The 13,600-nt window shown below is 41.7% G+C and overlaps 1 protein-coding gene across 8 annotated transcripts in view; it reads right to left on the minus strand.

Annotated features, from left to right (window-relative positions):
* TIAM1 (TIAM Rac1 associated GEF 1) overlaps positions 1-13,600 on the minus strand; it is a 194,497-nt gene that overhangs the window by 146,123 nt on the left and 34,774 nt on the right. For all 8 annotated transcript variants that reach the window (XM_028727008.2, XM_028727009.2, XM_028727005.2 and 5 more), the window contains one exon: positions 2,018-2,071. The gene's annotated coding sequence lies outside the window, so the exon portion shown is untranslated. The remainder of the gene's footprint in view (positions 1-2,017; positions 2,072-13,600) is intronic.

Below are 13,600 nucleotides of genomic sequence, written 5' to 3' on the forward strand. Positions count from 1 at the left end.
AAGATTCTTACTTGATCAGTTTCTCCACCCCTTAATATTAAGGACACAGGACAAGAGTAACATACATTTCACTTTTGATAACAGGGATTCCCCATGTATCAATACCAGTTAAAACAAAATAGATCAATCAGTGTCCAAGTATAAGCCTTACTCATAAAAAAAATATATAATTGACGAATCACCGTTTCTGATCAAGATCTAAGTAATAGGTGAAAGCATCTGAGCAGATTTCAAAGGGAACATATAATTCTGTGCACTGGTCAAAGACTCCAAGCTTTGAACACACATCCAATGGCACATGAAAAGAGGAAGAGAAGAAAGAAGAAGCTTCCAGGAAGAAATGATATACAAAATGTTTTCATGACAAAGGGTTATATCAACATTAGAGTAGAGCCATTGAAATTAATGGACATGACTAAATTAGGTCCACAGATCTACTCTGAATATAACTTGGTTGGATTCAACCCAATATCTTTTTTGATTAAGTTTACCAGCCCTTATTCCATATGTAGAGGGATGTCATTTGAGGTCCTTACTGTGAACAGAATATATATATATATATATATATGGCACTAGAAAAGGATACTGTATTTATTATCACATTACTTGGACTGCTTGTCATTCGGAAGTGTTCTTTTCTCTCAATGCTCTCAAGTTTATTGTAAGTGTTTAAAACTGCTTATCAGCTCAAATGTTGGAGTGAGCCCTCACTGTTAAGGTGAGGTGGAGACAATAACTGAACTAATCCAATTGTTATCTTAATTTTCAAGTTATATATGCAGTAATGCTTCTACCTTCTGATCAACTAGTCGCTAATCTTTATTTGAACACAGGGGGTTAGGAGACCTATTACTACAGATACCGGGGTTTAATAAAATACACAGAATCCAGCCATCAAAGTACTCAGTGCTTCTTTTACTCAATACAATACCAGACCTTGCACATTTATTGCCCTTACAAGGTCTTACGAGCCCCACATGCATATGTATGCTCTAAGACAGTGCTAAGAGGGCAGTTAAGACAGATCAAGGAGAAGAGGCCACAACTCTGCTGGTGAATGTGGTCCAGCAGGTAAAGACCTACAGGAACTTGGGAGGCCCCTGCCCAGAAACACCAGTCAGGACATGCAAGTTGTAAGGCCATCTGTTATAGCTATACAGAAGCCAACTCTACCTTTCTTTGGGATGAAAGGCATGGGGCAGGAGATTTCCTGATAAAGAAAGGACTGAGGAACTCATGGGCATCCCTGGCCTGCAGAAAGATGAAGGTTATTGCAGGAGAGAGAAAAGGAAACAAATGGTGAATGCCCTATCTCCCTTACACAGGGGGCCCCACTACAAACACATCAGAGGGATATGGGAAGCACATGACAAGTAGCTAGAACATGTTAGAGTCCCAAGTTTAAAAGAATGGTTCATTCAATGGGTGACTCTTGAATCATGTCTGTGGGAAAACATCACCCTGGAACTGAAAATGTGCATTTTATTTTAGGGGGAAATTCAAAAAAATACTCTTTTCTTTCTTTTTTTGGCAAGCTCCTGATTATGGATCTTCTCTCTTCTCTAACAACCTAAGCTTGTTATTTTCAGTCAAGACTGAGCACCACTATAGAAATTCATGAAAAGAAGAGTATGTCACATTAGGAGCTCTTAGACTATTTTGGGCAATCGGTTACTAAAACCTAATGTACAATTAATCTAGATGCACCCCAAATTCCCTTTCTTTTCTCCAGAGCTAACAGGACCACCATTTCTCATTTTAATATTTGCTCCTCAGGTGGTTAATCCTTTCTAAAGTTCTCATGACTCATATGTGTATACTGCTGAAATATTCATTTATCTCACTACAGTGCTTTTATTCTTAATCCCACACTTCATTGGCAAGATCACCCAATGGAATGCATCTGTGGACGCAGACAAAGAATTATCCAGTCTTAACAAGCACCTTAAACTTCAAAAGAGCTTTCATTTATCCTGGATCTATGTAAACAATGAGAATGGGGAAGTATTATACGTACAAGCCTGGGAAATAGGAAATGCAGGAATCATTTCTTCACTTCACAGCTTTAACCCTGGAAAACAAAATTACACAAAAGCCATCAATGCACAGCATGTGCCAACCTGCATATTTAATAAGTTCTGGTCACACAGTAATTAAATCATCAAAACAGTATCCAATCCAAGAAAAAAGACACATACTTAAGACATCTTGTTCCCGGGGAATAATTTCAAAAGAAAAGAAAAGAACTCATGTGCTCTAGTACTGTACTGCTGGACTAAAGTACACTTTTCAAGAAATTTGTCTTTAACTAGCTTGAAACCTAAACATTCAAAAGAAGGTATGTCCATTCTTTATACAGGTAAAATGGCATTGCAAAAATAGACCAATGTGTGTATTTAACACATAGGTGATATGACCCTCCCCCAGTGCTTTTTTTTCTGTGGGTACGCAGGGGTACGCATACCCCTAAACATTTTGTGAATGTTTGGCCTCATTGAGGGGCAGTATTTCAATATGAGCAGGAAAATGAGAGCACCCCTAAACATTTTTTTAGAAAAAGCACTACCCTCCCCATATAATGCATTCAAAACAATTTTTCTAGTTGGTTCTATCAAAATGTGGCATCTGCAACAAGGCCAAATTTACTTCTTTAGGACAAATACAAGCATATTCTCTACTGTTTCACAAAAATTGATGGGACTTAATGGAGGAGAGCTAGTCAATGATATTGTGCCAAACTTGCTTAAGCGCTAGATGCCACAACTACATAGACATGTATTAAGTGTAATGTTCCAAAAAGGCTATTTTAGGAACTACTAATTTTACTTGTGAGATAATGATGAGATGGAACACAAGCAACGACAACACTAACAAAATTTGAACAGGGTATCTTCAAAAGGCAAACTTAGGAGTGATTTGCTCTATGAAGAGCCCGTATGAGAAAACAGATACAGTCCTGGTAAATAGACACAATTGAAGTGTATGCCACCTTTTTTGGAATGTTCCTCAAAGGGTTATTATTTTGTTATGTTACACATTTTGTATTTTTATATTGTAAACAGTCCTGTGGTCCTTGGATGAAGGGTAGTAGATTTAATATTAAATAAATAAATACACAGTCATACCTTGGTTGTCAAACACCTTTGCACACATACATTTTGGCTCCCAAATGCCAAAAACTCAGAAGTGTTCTAGTTTTCAAACGTTCTTTGGAAGCCAAATGTATATCGCGGCTGATGTGGCTTCCGATTGAGTGCAGGAAGCACTCGAATGGTTCTGGGAGTCGACTCTGAACTCCCTGAACAGATTAAGTTTGACAACCAAGGTACCACTGTAAAATAAAGTATGCACGTGTGGCATCAATTGCAAAAGTATACTTTCTTTTATGTACTATAATAGGAACATCTCAAAAAATCTTTGGAGGGGTGGCCAGGACCAAGCAAGATTTAAACATCTCTGGTGGACTTGTAGGACTATAAGAAATGCCTAGATTGAAAAGATCGATTGCAAAACACAAACTATAATTAAACACTATGGTTATTCTATTGGGAAAGTTAACAGAGATCACACTTGAAAAAGTTAGATCAGTGGTAGCAACACACAAACTATCTACAAAACAATAGAATTTGATTCCAATGTATAAAGCATCACATGATAAGAAATATGGAAGGAAGTAGGTAAGTGAACCAAGTTGTTAAAACATTCGTATAGGTTTATTTTTCACCAGCACAACAAATAAATTTCATTTATTATAGTACTCTCTGGTGTGTTTCTTTTTTGTTTTTCTGTACTAACAAACTTTTTTCTTTTCAAACAAAATGATGGAGTTATTTATTACTGCATTTTTATTGCTTTTTTAAAATTGGAGGGTAGGTACAAACACCACACAATGAAAATGGCTTTTCTATTTGGCATGTTCACTACATTATTAGTGAGCAGAAGATATCTACCCATTTCCCCCTGTAAAAAGCTGGAAGATATGTTGGGGTATTTGTAAAATATTATGCAAATGATTATGGCCTACATTAAACAAAATTCAAAGACTGACTGAGAAGCAAACCTACCTTTGCAAAGCATTAATGAAACCCTACAAAATAATCCATTGTGGATACTGACCCATGCCTTGCTCAGGGCCCTAATGATTTTATGACTGCAGTACATCGGCCATGCATTACGCATTTCATATTCCAGAAATAATGACTGACTTGACTCTTCCCACGCAGCCCGTAAATTAGCCTGTCTCTTCATTCACCTTCCAGAAATTTTCCAAGGAAACCTGTTATGACTCTATACATCAGAAAGTAAGACTTAAAAAATGAATATCTAGCCAACTATAAAACAGAAAATCTTAGATTGTTCGGATTCACATCAATTTGTACAGATTGCAGATGACAAAACTGTACAAATGGGGTGTAAATGCTACAAGGGAAGAACAGAAGCCTCTAAAAAGGTCTGTTCCCTGGGTAGTTGGAGCCCCTTAAACTCCTGCATAGAGAAGCCAGAGAGTCAAAGACAACTGCTTTTATGTTAGGGCTCAATGAGAGTTCATTAGGAAATTTTACAGAAAACCGCTGAACGGTTGCCTAACAGCATAGAGACTTCTGTGCTGATATGACCTAGATTAAGAGATAAACATCTATACTGGGGAAGGGGGTACATTTACCCTCCCCCAAATGAATTTTTAGCATACAGTTTTATATTTATAGAAGGGATCGTTTATTCTCTATAAAAGGACAAGTGCATGTGGAGTAGAACCGAAAACAATCTACCAAACCATTTACTCCACAAATACTGGCTACAATGCCTTCCTAGTACTGTAGTTGCTCAAGAAGAGAGGTAAGAACCTTCACTTTCTCGCAAGGGTCACTTGTTCAACTGCACATGGAAAAATTAGGAATGGGTGATTAATTGCTGCAATATGGAGTTTCTTACTGGCAGCTTTTATTAACAACTTCTTAGTCAGCAGGGCTTGAAAAGTCCACTCACTTGTAGCAACTCGGAAACTCTCCCTGGAGAGCAGAGGACCCACGTGCTATCAATCTGACAATATTTTTAGAAAAGAAAAAGTCTTAGCTCCAAAGAAAATAAGAGCTTGTTCTAAAGATCCTGAATGTTGCTGCCTGTTTTTTCCTCCCCCTCTTTTTGCATAGGGTTACCTAGCAGCAAATAGTTATCAATATACAAGCCCTAGATCGATTAAGCACTCCTAAGAAGAATGGCAAGTTCTCACTGCACTTATGTATCTGGATGTCAAGAACTGTGTTATCCAATTCAGGACAGGCTTTAAGTTGCTTGTGGGGCAAGACAGAATACATTCCACCTGTCCTACCCCAGGCACTGGAGCTGAATAGGCAACAGATATGACCTATCAGGAATTGCCACATGGTAGCCAATTATGAAGCAGCTGGTGTTAAGGAAACCAGCCATTACATTATTGCACCTGCATGGAAGAAAACAAGGCTCAGGGAGCCTTCTCCTTTCAATTTCACAGCACCCAGGTGGCATAAGCATTCACCCATTAAAAGAGCCAGCTGGCATCCGCCGACCAAAGGATCAGGTTGTTTTGCCCGTCCAAAGCCTTCCCCTAACCTGGCGGCTGCACAAAAATATTTGGTTGGTTGAACACTGATACTGGGTTACAAACTGGTCATTCCTGGTAAAATTTGTTTACCCCTACACCCCATTATAGTCTGGCCATGGCAATTCTTGCATTGAGAACCTCAAGAATGAATTGCTGAAATGTGCTATATGTGGGGCTACCCTTGGGTCTAGTCTGGAAGTTCCAGCTGGTGTCAAAGGCTGCTGCTAGACTGTTGGCAGGGACAGACTACCACCAGCATGTTACTCTGTTGCTTAAGAGCTTGCATTCGCTGCCCATATGCTACTGGGCCAAGTTCCAGTTTCTTGTATTAATTTACAATGCCCTTAACAACTTGGGTCTAGAATGCATTAAGGACCACCTGATTCCTTATATACCAATCACCAAGGTCTATGGAACAGTTACTGATAGTGGTCCCCAGGGCAAAAAGACAGAGCTTGTATCAAGCAGGAGCTATGTTGCTCAGTATTGTGGGCCCCATTCCAGGGAATTCCCACCCAGCTGAGATAGACAGGTTCCCTCCCTGTTGAATTTCCAGCACTAGGTGAATACCTTTTTCTTCCATCAGGCATTGTAATTACAATTTTTTCTGATTTTACAGTTAATTTTAGCCTGTTTTATTATATCTTTTGAAACTTTATTGTACACCACTTAAAGACTACAGTGTTAAGCGACGTATGAATTGTTGAAATAAATACATAATAAATATGTCCAAATAAAGCATTTGGCTCAGCTGAAGTGCTATTTACATAGGAGAACCTCAGTTGCATTGATCCTGACAGTTCAAAATACAGACTAAGAGATTAAAATGCCAGGCATACCACCTCCCTGCTGCAAAACAGGGCCACCCATCCATCAGCTCCCACACACGCACACAAACACACACACACACACACACACACACACACACACAGATCTGCTTACACAAATAGTTCCATGAGTAGAGAGACAGCTGGAAAGTCTGTATAGCGAGCAGCTCCTGATAATTCAAACCACATAAGAACAGCTCTGCCAGATCAAGCCAGTGGTTCATCTGGTCCAGCATCCTGTTCTCACAGTGGCCAATAAGATGCTCACAGGAAGCTTACAAGTAGGACATGAGCACAACGGCACTCCCCACTCCTGCAGCTTCCAGCAACCAGTACTCAGAAGCATTACTGCCTCCCACTGCAAAAGCAGAGTATAACTAACAAGCATTGCAGGGACAGGAAAAAACACATGCACAAACAAACACAAAAAACCAGGATCACCGGCCGATCTGACTTGAAGGAAAACCTGAAACATGGCACCCAAGCTTTGATCAAAACGCATCCAATGAATTTTTCCAATGGGACTTTTTCTCAAGGTACATCTTCAAACCATCCAAAGGTGCTTTTAAAGCAGATTTCAAAGCAACTCAAACTCAGCACATAGAGTAGAGCTTCATTGCTTCTTCAAACCTTAGAAAGCTTGGATACTACTCATTGCTTCAGTTTCTCTTGGCGTCAGGAACGATCAGAAAACATGAACTCTTGCTGCACTTCAAGTGGCCTCCAAAGCTTAGTAATGTCAGAGACAAGACCTTCACTTCCTACAATATTCAGATGAAAGAGGCATGATCTTGTCCAAAGATAAATTTTTGCAGACTACCAAACTTAGCTTAAATTGGTAGATGGCTATACTATAAGTAACTCTCCCCTCATGGATATAAAACGGTCACTAATGTTAAGCTTCAGACAGATGGATAAATAAGAAAAGTGTTCTGAAAAACATTTTAAAAAAAACAGAATCCAGGAAGTATCCTACTACTGTACTACCAAATATATTTGGTGACAAGGTATCTGGGCTATTTGCTCAACTGACAAATATCTACCGTAATCACCAGATATCTGATCTTGGTGGAGGAGCCTTCTCCGCCTTTTCCCTTTCATAAGCCAATATTGTACAACACCAAGACTTGCTGAAACTTGTAAACTGTTCTCATACTTTTAATTTTCTTGCATAAACCTAAAAGGAGCAAACAGTCTTTCAAGAACTATCTTTAGTCAAAATGGTTTGGGTGATGAGGAAAGAGAGGGTGAAAGGGAGATAATGAAAAAGCAAATATCAACAGACTCCATTTTTTAAAAAGTCTGTTTTATTTACAGTGGCCTCAGAACAATAGGCAATTTTCTCTATGTAGCACAGCAGTATGCTACTAGTCCCAACCTGGAATTGCACAGAGGGAGAAGCTATGCTAAGTTTGGTAGGACGCAAACTGTGCAGATCTTGCAGATGATGACCCATAAAATACTTATGTGTCCTGGTTTTACTGCTTGCCTGGGACTGCAAAAACATATGAATTGTCACAGCCTGACAGACCACAAGTGTAGCTGGTATGATTTGCTCAGCTTGATGGGTCACAGGTTGTACAAGTCACTGGGGAACGGGGAGAGAGAAAGAGGAGACAGGCAGGCAGCCAATTTTTCACCCAGCTACTTCCCCGCAGAACTTCTGCTACTCACCTCCAGGCAAGTGACAAATTGGAAGAATAGGCAAGGAAATATCTTTTATTAGTATCTGCTCTGCTGGAATGTCAAGGTACCCGAGTTCTTCACCAGACAGTCAAAAGGGAATTCTCTTTTCTTTAATACAGGGGTAGAATATGCTTTGCTCTATATATACTCCTCCAATATAAACTCCCAACAAATCCTGTTATTTTCTTTCATGCAGATCTACAGCATACCACAGCTTTGACCCCTGCAACTTCCTTGTTCTATAAAGTTGGTTTATTAACCTTAATAAAATGGTGAGCCTAATAGCAAGTAGAGTACTAAAAGGAATAGAGATGCTAAGAACGGTACACAACTAACATGATGTCTTTAACAGCTTGTAGGTATTTTGATTCCACCAGTGATGTTTGTTGTAAGGATGCTCAAATTACGTATGCTGCTGACAAATGCAGCCTCACTAGGTAAGATCCAGAAATTGGCTTCTTTTATATAACCTCCTGCGTCTGTGACTCAATTATGGGGGAGTGCTTACCATGGAAACTGCAGGGAAGATGCTTTTCTCATGACAGACTGCACACTTTTTTGGAGTGGGGGAAGGAATTGTCAATAGAAAAGGGTACTTCCAACATTTTGATGCAAAGATTTATCCTCAGTAAAGCAACAAAACAAAAGCTGCATCACGTGGCTTTGCGTCTTTCTATTTTCTAAAGCAGTTTTTCATGACTTGCGTATCATATGCCTCTACATCAGCTTCCCCCAACCTTGTGCTCCCTGGATGTTTTTAACGACATCCCCCATCTGCCTCGGCCAGCACAGCTGCTCTACATCTTCCCTACCAAACCAACACCCCTCCCCAAACCTCTTCTAAACAGTCTTTGACAGTCTGAGTCTCCAATTTAGAGTGGGAGAAGGACAAAGATGTACTTTGCTATATATCTTCTTGCCAAAGCAAGTAGCTTAGGAGCTATCCATGAAGACCGGCAAAGTCACTACCTCTCTGAACCAATACAGCAGAGCCTGTATGTGGCAAGTCAGACAATATGTCTGTGTTTCGGTCTTTGTATCTACTGCTATTCCATGCATGAAAGGAGGGTGACACAGCCCATGAACCTTTGCCCGTGTTACAGGGAACCAGGCAGAGGGCCTTCTTGGTAGTGGTACCCACCCTGTAGAACGCTCTCCCACCAGATGTCAAAGAGAAAAACAACTACCAGACTTTTAGAAGACATCTGAAGGCAGCCCTGTTTAGGGAAGCTTTTCATGTTTGATGCACTATTGTATTTTAATATTTTGTTGGAAGCCACCCAGATTGGCTGGGGAAACCCAGCCAGATGGGCGGGGTAGAACTAAATAAATAAATATTTTTATTTTTATTCCCTGCAGCAACCTGCTGGCAAACCAGTGTGCTAGTCCTTTATCTCCTTTCCCACTCTCACCTGAAACAGGGGGAGAAGAGAATATAGTACTTCAACAGTGGATGTAGTCCAGTTTGTGCAGTCTCCCTCCCGCCTGCTTGGGAAGACCAAGCAAGATCAAGCCATGTCAGTCATAGGGGGGGTTCTTGCTCTCACCTGCATGGCTTGTTCCTAGTTTTCCTTCTTTGAAAAGCCCAAAGTAAGGGAGGGAGGAAGCTGTCAGTGGAGAAGGCTGAGCAGCACCCCATGTGGGTCCAGTGACACATCAGCTGACAATTCCTTCTCTAAGAATACATCTTGCTAGTGTCAGTAACGTTATTCTGTAGCAGACCTGCATAATCCCAAAGATTAGAGCAAGGCAATAAAGATTTCCATCATCAAGACAACTGGGAGGTAAAGGCTTCAACTTCCCAACTATTAGTAGTTCAAGGTGATCTCAAAAATGGATAAAAGGGGAGGTTAGGCTGTTCCTGCTCTAGAGTGCTCAACATTCTGGAGAATTTACATCGCTTCTCAATAGGTGGAAACACCCATTATAAAAGGCTTGCTCATGTGCCTAATTCCACCTTGAAAATACAAAAGCAAGGTATACAGGAGCACTGCAATTCAAAAGCTGTAAAGCAGCGACCATGTACTTTATCGAGTAACATGTCACAGTGCTATCTTCCAACTCCCTGAAGCCAATCAGAAGAGAAGGCAGCAGCACAACAAAACATAGAGTGCAAAGCACTTCAGAATTCAGACGTCATAAGCTTCCTGTAGTAAGGGCAAGAAAAGCCATGAATTCACAGCAAATAACCTTCAGAGAGATCTCCGACTGCTCACAGTAAGAGGGAAGATAAAGCAATGTAAAATTAACTAGCAGAGATAATCACAGGTGTTAGTGCAACAGAACAGGGTATTCTGTGTTAACAAAGTACAAAAGTCAAACATCTTGGGTTTATGTCAAGATTTACTTAGCATTACACACCAGAGATATTAACAAGTGGGTCTGCATTTATAAGATAACTTAGTGTAGAATGTTTCTGATAGTTATGAATTTGTGGTATATTGATGTTTTCCCTTTTCTTTTGGGGGCATCTATCACTTGCTACAGGGACGCGGGTGGCGCTGTGGGTAAAAGCCTCAGCGCCTAGGGCTTGCCGATCGAAAGGTCGGCGGTTCGAATCCCCGCGGCGGGGTGCGCTCCCGTTGTTCGGTCCCAGCGCCTGCCAACCTAGCAGTTCGAAAGCACTCCCGGGTGCAAGTAGATAAATAGGGACCGCTTACTAGTGGGAAGGTAAACGGCGTTTCCGTGTGCGGCTCTGGCTCGCCAGAGCAGCATTGTCACGCTGGCCACGTGACCCGGAAGTGTCTCCGGACAGCGCTGGCCCCCGGCCTCTTAAGTGAGATAGGCGCACAACCCTAGAGTCTGTCAAGACTGGCCCGTACGGGCAGGGGTATCTTTACCTTTACCTATCACTTGCTACAGAGCTGGCTATTCTATATTTTTATGGCATATCAGGTTTGAAGAGATTACCACAGTACATTCTTATTGCAGAGCTTTATGCTATCCCACCCCTTGCCATGAACTGAAAGCATCATCAATCTTGTGTATATCACACTGTCAAATTGCAAAATTACATATATGAATGAAATTTGACTTGGAATCAAAGTCTTGGAATCAATTTCTGCCTTCACTTTCACTTAAGCCATATGCTACGTATAAAATAAGATCCCTACTGTCAGGGGCTCAGGAGCAGAGGCACAGGGGAGAGAGGAAATGGAGAGCGAAAGGGAAGAATCTGAGGGCAGCGTAGGGGAGTATGACAGTGACCCGAGAGATTCCATGAGTCTCTCCAGCGAATCAGAAGATTCCCAGAGGGGGGCGCCGATGGTCAGGGCAAGGGGGGTCCCAGGGGGGACGCACCAGAAACAAGGGGCCAGCGGGGACTCCCAAAGCAGCAGCGGGAGATCAGGACCAGCTTCCCCACCAGAGCGTAGTGGGGGGGAAGAGTCCCATGTGTCAGGGCCAGCGTCTCCTCCAGCAGGGAGAGAAGATGAGTCAGGGCTGACCACGCCTCTATCGGAGAGTGGGGGAACGGAGGGGAGGTCAGGTCCAGCTAGCCTCCCCGAAGGGGGAAGCAGTGACAGGAGCAGTGTAACGGTCAGGAGGAAGGTTGCCGGCTGGGCGCGCGCGCCAAGTTCGAATGTACAGGCGCGCGGGACAGCAGAAAACCCGGATTGGGAACCAGGTCCTAAAGCCCGCCGGAGGCAGGGGGAAGACTCAGGGGACTCAGCGTCAGAAGAGTCTAGGAAGGGCAAGACCCCAGCGGACAGGCGGAACCAGAGGAGGAAAGAGCAAAGGAAGAGGTGGAGCAAGGCTAGAGTCTTAAACTGGTGTCTGGGGGGAGGAGATTCAGACGGAGCTTCAGCGGTCTAGAGTTTGAGACGTAGAGCTGCGCGCCGCGGCTGTGAAAGCGAAACTGAACTTCAATAAAGACCTTTGTATATAACAACGAACTGGCGCTGGTCCTTTGTGAGCTGGGACCTCGGGCAGCTTTGACACCTACCTTGAAGAAATAAAACAGAGGAATGTTGCAGAGGAATTCAGAGTTCATTTCGTTAGCATCATCATTCTATGCAAGACATTCTTCTCTTCCTTCCAAGCGCCAATTAATATTTGTGTACCACCAATTAATATTTGTAGCTAGATTATTTTGTTAAAAGGCCAAGTGGTTTTCATAGACAGTGCTGCAATGCCATTGACATGCTTCTGGATTAATAAAAGGACACATTCTACTTATGTAAAAACACACTGATTCCTGGACCATCTGCGGGCAGGATTGAGAGGGTGATTGGGGCCGCAACCGGCCCCCGGGCCTTAGGTTGCCTACCCCTGCTCTTGCCTCTTGCCCACCCAAGAGAATCTTAAAGCCTTTAGTCTTAGAGCAGCATCCCACATTTTCAACTATTTTTTTTCTTCAAATTGCAAAAAAGCACAGATAGCAATGTTGACTCATAAGAAAAAAATTCAAAATCCACATCAGGGCACCAGGACAATTTAGGCCAAGCAAATGTTATAAACTATTGTGCAGGTTTTTGAGTTCATCAGGCTGGGTGGTAAACAAAACTTGGGGGTGTAGGGTAGGAGATGGAGAGATGAACTGGCTGAAGTTGGAGCCATGAATGGAATCTGGATTTAGGTCCCAGTCTGAAAATGGAGTATGGGAAAAGTTAGCAGTCATTCAAATAAGGCTCTGCTAGATGTTTTGCAGTTTCAGGTTGTATCCAAGTTTGTTAGGAAGAGGTGGTTGCAGGGGGAACATACAACAGTCTGTTCAAGTTTTCATATCCAAAATGGCAAGGATGGGAGACCTGGCCTGTGGGCCTCCAAAGGCTGGGATCCAGGTCCCATCAATTCTGACCTTTCACTGTGCATAGAACAATTGGTAATTTAATTCACAACTAAGTGAATGATTAAGAGTTTCAAAGAAGACCAGAGCTACAGAAACGAACATAATTCTGTTTCAGATACTCATAAACAAGCATACAGATAAAAATAAATAAAGTGTATGTTTATGTACAACTGCCATAAATTCAGTCACCAAAATTTTCAGATATTTTGGTTATTGGAACATAGAATGTCCTGCATTTATATTGATTGTGTACACTGGCCAATGAAGAGTTTTATGGCAACTTACAAATTTATTGTAGCATAAGCTCTTGTGGTCCAGAGCCCACGTAGTCAGATGCAGCTAATCAGTGACCCATTCACCAACACTTGTAACTGAAGCAGGTTGCTAAGCAACCAATTTTTACTCCAGATACCTTTGAAAGCTAACATAGCACTGGATAAAAGTAAACAAAACCACTACCCTAAGAACCCATTTTAAAATGTTCACAAAATCCTACACATCTTTACTTAGGGGAAAAAATACCCACTATGTTCATAGATGTTTAATCCTTTAAAGAGTTGGAAGCATAAAAACACAAAAATGCATACCATAACAAACAAATAAAATACCCCCCCCCCCCAGTTTAAAAGGCTTTCTTTAATTAGCCAAAGGGCCTGAAAGAGGAATGCTTTTGCCTGGTGTCTGAAGATATGTAAGGAAGGTGACAGGCGAGCCTCC

This window comes from Podarcis muralis, chromosome 4, assembly GCF_964188315.1.
Source record: "Podarcis muralis chromosome 4, rPodMur119.hap1.1, whole genome shotgun sequence".
Taxonomy (NCBI): domain Eukaryota; kingdom Metazoa; phylum Chordata; class Lepidosauria; order Squamata; family Lacertidae; genus Podarcis; species Podarcis muralis.